The following is a 7,461-nucleotide window of genomic DNA, read 5'->3' as shown; positions in this document are numbered from 1 at the left end:
TGGATGTTCTGCACTTCAGTTATACGCCTCCGATATACTTGGTTCATTAATACGGAATTGTACTCTACGAAACAACATGTTGTGATAACTGGTTTGACGGGTTCCCGGCAAGGTAGCGACCATTGTCAAAACACAAAGCACATCTCCACTGACCTATTATATTTGAACCAGATCCCAACAATAAGGCTATTTTAAACCATCAAGTCTGAGACGTCAAGGAAGATATCTGGTCCCACTGTAGCAGATATGAAAATGTTATGCCTTGTCAGAGAAAGGCTCTCCTGTTTTATAGTACTAATTGTAATACACATATTTCAAGTAATGCAGACCAACAAAACATCAGTATATTCTGAAGATATAATATTCTTGTGTTGTGATGAAAGCTTATTTATCACCATGCATTGCACAACTAAAAACGATACTTTAACAGCTGTTTATGTACGTAGCTGTGTATACTCTTTTGTCCTTGGCTTACTACTTTATTCCTCCATGCTTCAAAGCCCCGTATCAAATTAGTCAACCCGATCCACCCCCGTATTGCCACCAACCCTCATCGCCAACCGGTTTTTCAAGGTTGGTGGTTAGTTTGACCGGCAAGAAAAGGCAGTCATACTCCGACACAACCTATGGGTTTACTGAAAACTTAAGCTGAAATCGCTAGATTTGATCTGATCAATGTATGAGCTGTTGATGCTTATAGCAGGAGTAGCTATTGAACTCTACGAATAATAGTGACTATTCTGCTTAACAACATGTTTTGTAATATACATCGATTGATCCAGTTTACTTCTTTCTTTTCAATAGCCCTGGGTGCCTTGGCGCAAACATTTATAGTCATGATTGCTTATCTAATTTCCTTTGCGAACTGGCGAATAAGCCGATATCCCTCGGGGCACATGTACCCAACAACTCACACAATTTGAAGATACGCTACAGGTATTTTACGCACCTTTGTACCAGTCTGACGAGTTTATAAGTTGCCACATTGCAATTAAAGAGCATGGTCAAAAAATGTAATGTCATTTTTGGCTCATTGCATTTCCCATCAAAGTGTGATCTATGACGGAGCTTAAACCAGTGGTATAATAATTTATTCATGTTAGTATTGCTTCAGTGTGGCTGGCAACTATCTAAATGTACCCCTGAAGCCATATCATTGAGATACTACTGGAACATGGAGAAGTTTCAATAGATCAAATCCTTCAGTATCGCAATAATATAAGTTCAACATTCTCGTGTCAGTCAAGCGTTTCAGAACAGGCGTAGTCGATTGCCTAGTTTATATAACCTACAACAAGATTGCGGCATCTTGCTGTCTGAAGACTCTATGTCTTTTCTGCCTTTGGTATTAGAGCGTAGAGCGTAACGATTTTCTGGGAGTTTAAATTTCATGGCATTCAAACGTCCATGCAGCGTCTTTGGAAGAAACAAGTTAGCTTTTATGACTGGTTCAAATGAATAATTTGCTATGCTGCCCTTTGACCCTGAAACAGATATACCCAATACAGCCCAGAATTATGTGGCAAGTCTACATTGTCATAGGCTTAGAAAAAATGGAGAAAATATCAGGGAGGATTTGTACTTTATTTCAGGAATATAATTTGGAAAACAATACTTTTCTGTAAAATTATTGCAAATATTATCTATTAGATTGCTTTACACCACTTCCATTTTAAGGGTGAAACAATACAATCACAAGGCCATATAGTTGTTGGACAACAATACGTACATATATACGCACTCATGCATGCACACACGCACACACACGCGCGCGCGTATGTGCGGTTGTGTTTTTACTAGCTTAGTTTTTCTCATATACTGATCGTATTCATTATTACGGTTAATGTAGGATCTCAGTTCCCCCAACAAGGGGCGTTTTGTGCCACAGCGTTCTGTTGTTCGTCGTACCTGTCACAAGAGAGCCACAACAACACCCCAGCATGTAGTCACACGAAACAGTGGTCTGGGCTTTCAGTGTCTCCCTGTGCCTATTTGCAACACCTCGATGAGTTTCACATCAAGAATCGCCTCAGTAGTCATCTATGGGTTGCCGCATTCCTGTGCTCGTAAATTTCACTGCAATGATGTACGCCCTTCTTCACATTTGGCAGTGAGAAGATCACAATACCATGAAGCGTTCACGAACCTTTTCACGTTTGAATGCTCTACTTTACTGTTGATTACTATATGCTACCCCTCTGATAATGACTCGGTGGACACATCAAATCATATCAATGATTTGCTCATAACGTCAATCAGTGGATTGTATGGTCCAAACTCGGTAATTTGGAAAACGCCTTCACAATGACCGGGCTCTCTCTCTCTCTGTCTCTCTCTCTCTTTCTCTCTCTGTCTCTCTCTCTCTCTCTGTGTACTTATTAATTCCGTAACGGTTACATTTTTATTTTGTTACATTTTCTATTTTGTAATTTTCACACATTAAGGAGCAACCAAGATGTGTTCACCGATAGCGAACAATGTGTGACTTGCATCTTAAAAAAGCATGAGGACGATGTCATGGATATGCACCTTTATTCTGCGCAGGGAACGTTTCAATAAGATTATTATGTCGTTGACATGCAGCTTGATTAACAACGACATTGTTATCCACAAAATTGTTCTCTTTCTTCATCTGCTCAACTAGAATTCCAGTAAAATCGTGGTGGTGTTGAACAATCGGATGAACAACTAGAGGTACATGTGTATATAACCAGCTATATATGTGCAGCAAGGCGTGATATACGTGGTGGTTAAGTATGCATCCCCTGTGTCGTGTGCAGCCTTCCAAGACGAAGCTGGTGATACTGAGTGCTGGATTCTTGGCGACATTCAACGGGCACATTGTAACTCTCAGAGGGCGTTTCGGATACGTGTCAGTAGACAGTTTCATATCAAGATGAGATCAGGCTGAAGGTGTGGCTTTTTAGGGTGAAATGGGGTGTAACCTTGCGTTAGAAGATTCTTACATTAAAATGCGCGCGTGTGTGTCATGAGGCACGTGTGTGTATCTTGTGTGTGGGATTTGGGCTGTGTGTATGTCTTGGCGCGCGCGTGTGATTTGTGCGTGGGTGTGGGAATGCGTGTGTGTCTTGGCGTGCTCGTGTGCGACTTATGTATGGGCTTGGGCGCATGTATGTCTTGGTGCATGCGTGAGTGTGCATTGTCTGGTGTGTGTGTGTGCAGTGTGTGTGTGTGTGTGTGTGTGTGTGTGTGTGTGTAGGGTTGCACTGTGGAAGACCAATAACATATCACAACTTTGACAAGAATATTTGTTTAGGCAAGGTACATTAGCTATGAGCCAGACAGCCTTCGCTTAACACCTCAACTCGAAACGATTGGCAGGGTGACAAGTATGCCGACAGGAGACAGATCCAACCGCTCCACCAGAGAGGTGATCTGATGGGACGGGGTGGGCGAAACTGAAAAGGAAGGACTAAGGGAAGTAACTCAGTGGTAATAGGTAGAGAGGTAGTCGAGGTGTTCCGACTATTAAGAGTGTGCAACGTGTGGGTTTGAATTTGTGCAAGGGACACAACTCTTTGAAGCATGTTCACGAATCACAACACCAACTCTACAGACCCGACAACCCAGACGGCAGTTGATCTTCATGTCATAAGTGATGAAGCGGATGCGCCTTTTCTACATATAACTCAACGCCAACAAACAAGGTGTGGCCAATAATCACTTCCCCTCAAAAAGCCATTTGAGTCAGAAACGGACACATGAATTGCAATTTTATCATTGTACAAAATTGCCATATAAATATAAACAGTACACATGTTTATCATTTACTAATACCCAACAGCTTTTAGATATTCGGGTATTTTCCGGACTCCACCAAAAGGTTTAAGAAACTATCATCACTGTAAACGCAAAAGTTTGTCGCTTCGGGGTAAAACCGCAGAAATGGAACAACCAGTCGTGGCGGTGAACATCTACTCCGGGAGACCTGCCGGTTCCTTTTCTGTCGTAGTGTGTCATATAGTACATGACAATTTCATGTACTACTTGATTATAACATGGTAAACTATTACATGACAATTTCATGTACTACTTGATTATAACATGGTAAACTATTACATGACAATTTCATGTACTACTTGATTATAACCTGGTGAACTATTTCATGACAATTTCATGTACTACTTGATTATAACATGGTGAACTATTACATGACAATTTCATGTACTACTTGATTATAACATGGTGAACTATTTCATGACAATTTCATGTACTACTTGATTATAACCTGGTGAACTATTACATGACAATTTCATGTACTACTTGATTATAACATGGTGAACTATTTCATGACAATTTCATGTACTACTTGATTATAACGTGGTGAACTATTTCATGACAATTTCATGTACTACTTGATTATAACCTGGTGAACTATTACATGACAATTTCATGTACTACTTGATTATAACATGGTGAACTATTACATGACAATTTCATGTACTACTTGATTATAACATGGTGAACTATTTCATGGCAATTTCATGTACTACTTGATTATAACATGGTGAACTATTACATGACAATTTCATGTACTACTTGATTATAACATGGTGAACTATTTCATGGCAATTTCATGTGCTACTTATTGTCTTAAATGAACTAAAGACTATATACCTACTGATATCTGCATCTGATCATCAATATTCCGAAAATGGGACATTATAATATTGACATGTTTGCTATAATCTATGAACCTGTATTGCATTCAATATTTGTGCGGAGTTTTTATGCACGCCCTGGTTTCAATTTATGAATTTTGACTGTAGCTAATCCTGTTCTGTGGGCGAAGTTACGAAGGTGTTAGAAGGGTGAAACTAATTCCAGTACAATTCCAATATTCACAGGGCCAATATGGAATAAAGCGCGATCAAAAGCCAAAGAAACATACGGGTTGTATTGGCCATTTTAATCACGTGTGTGTTGTTCACAGCCTTTTGATTAAAAAAGTACTAGCACTGAGCTTACATCTTGTGGCAATTTATAAATTATCACATTATCACTGTTCTAATACAATCGATGTTTAAAAGCAGATTTCCGGGTATTAAAGACACTATATCACACCACATTTCTCCAAAATGTAATAATGCGTTTTTCACAGTAATGCTAACTATACACCCTCGGTGAAGTCACCGTATAATTTATTCCAAAATAAATTACGCATTTAAATTATAATATTGAATTAAAACAGTTCGAATGAATTAATCCAACGTTGCATTAAATCGACTCTTTCCACAAATTTCTCGCGCATCCCGTTGACCTGGTCCTTTCGGACGCTCCTTACGAAGATCATGTCAGTCAAGTCAACGAGCCTGACCAGCTGACCAGCTGATCCTGTTGTCTGACCAGAATCTTCATAGTTCCTTGAATTAGACGCACACGCCTTCACACATATGTCCCTGACAGGCCTACAGTACAATGATACACTCACCTTATAGGCCAGGAGCATTAGAAACGACTTTGGAAAAAAATAATAGAAAGCTGAAATTTTCAGATAAGCTTCAGGATACCATTTCCATGTGCAAAGTACAAAGTTCTGTAAAGTCATGGCAATGATACCCTGAAGCTTTCCTGAAAAATTGAGTTTTCTACTAATTTTGTCCAATGGTACCTACTGTTTGTGTCTAATGCTACTAGCCGATTACAGAGACATGCTGTATTAGTCGCATCTTACGGCAAGCATGCATTCCAAAGGTCTATTTCAAACTCGCATCTTCAGGTACGTTTGCAGAAGGTGAATACTACGTTGCCTTTTCTCTTTACAGTTTCAACTGTGAAAAGGTCATCAATACATTGCAGAGACATTTTGCTAGATAGTGATTCTCACATATTCTGGTAAAAAGTGAGGACAGTTTCCACTTGTATGTTGTTACACCCCTTTCTACAGTCAGAAAAGACCATGTTCTGACAAGACGTTGATCCGTTGTGAAGTGTCATCCATTATGAAACATGATTTTAACTTTCCTGTTGTATCCAGACTAAAGGCTTTAGGTGAGGTCTTACTCTGGACTTACCCCATACATGTCCTGCCTGGTAAACTGAAACAAGAGCTGGACGCGTTGATGGGATGGCATGTTTTGAGCGTTACTGCAAGAACTACAGCATCTCCAGCTATTGTTCTTTGCATAAGCTCTCCCTGGCCATGTGTTGTAGCCTAACACATGACATGTGGTGTAATTGTCGATTTCATGATGACTACAATTCCTGGGACAAGTGAGGACAGTGGTAACAGTAGCCTCTTCTGATATTGCTGTAACAGATGTCTATATGTGTGCAAACATGTCAATTTTTGTATCAGTGTGCAAGCTTCCATTTTCTGATAGGGATTGAGCCTGCTTTTCATTCTGATCAGAATCATCTAAATTTGACTGATGCCCAGTGTACACTAAGATAAGAGTCCCACTTCCCTCTTAATTATTTTCAGCTGTTGTTTACCCTTCCACATACTGTTACTCGGCTCTGTCGACCCGTGACGGTCCCGGGGTAGAATAGGCCTTCAGCAACCCGGCTGACTTTGTGTGCTGGCGATTAGGTGCCTGACTCTGAGGGTGCGGGTTCGAATCCCTGATGGGACTCAACCCCCTAAAAGCAGTAGCAATTGTACTTTACTAGGAAAATGACATCCCAAATATGGCATATGTTGCATTTGACCACTTTCTACAGTCCGTTTGATTCCATTTGAGACCGATGAATTACTCACTAACACAAAATCTAATAATTGCAACAAAACCAAATTTTGCACAGCCACATGAAATCGACAGACCAACTCTGATGATGTGTCTTATAATTTGGGACACAATAAAAAGTTGTTTAACAAACGATCATCATTTTCTTGTCACCTTTCGCTATTTCGTATAAAACTGAGGGGACCGTCCCAAAACCCACACGATGTGAGAAAGTCGATTCATTTCAACAACAGCTGGTTAGAAACGCCATTAAATCTCTATATAAACAAAATACCTTTGTGTCTCTGCGTATTCTGAAAAAGCATATGGAGACAAATCATTCGTTGGTCATTTCAAAATACCAGTTATGGAAGTTGCTTCACAAATTTGGTTTCCGTTACAAAAGAGTAGGTTCAGAAAATAGACGTACACTGTGCGAGAGATCTGATGTTGTTCAACTAAGAAACCAGTACTTACGCACAATTCGAAAGAAACGTACAGAGGGTTACAAGCTTGTATATTTGGACGAAACATGGGTAAATGCTTCCAATACGACAGGGACACAATGGTCCGCTAGCTCCTCTTCAGAGTCCTGTGCCACTTGGCATGGGAGAGCGACTGATTGTGCTCCGTGCTGTTTGCAAGAGTCGGGGATTCCTACCCGGCTGCTCCCTAGTCTTCAAGGCAAAATCTAAAGACAACCGAGACTGTCATACCGAAATAAACGGGATGGTTTTCTTAGAATGGGTACAAAATCAATTGGTACCAGCACTAC

Source organism: Haliotis asinina, chromosome 14 (assembly GCF_037392515.1).
Source record: "Haliotis asinina isolate JCU_RB_2024 chromosome 14, JCU_Hal_asi_v2, whole genome shotgun sequence".
Classification (NCBI taxonomy): domain Eukaryota; kingdom Metazoa; phylum Mollusca; class Gastropoda; order Lepetellida; family Haliotidae; genus Haliotis; species Haliotis asinina.
Note: the sequence above shows the minus strand (reverse complement) of the source record.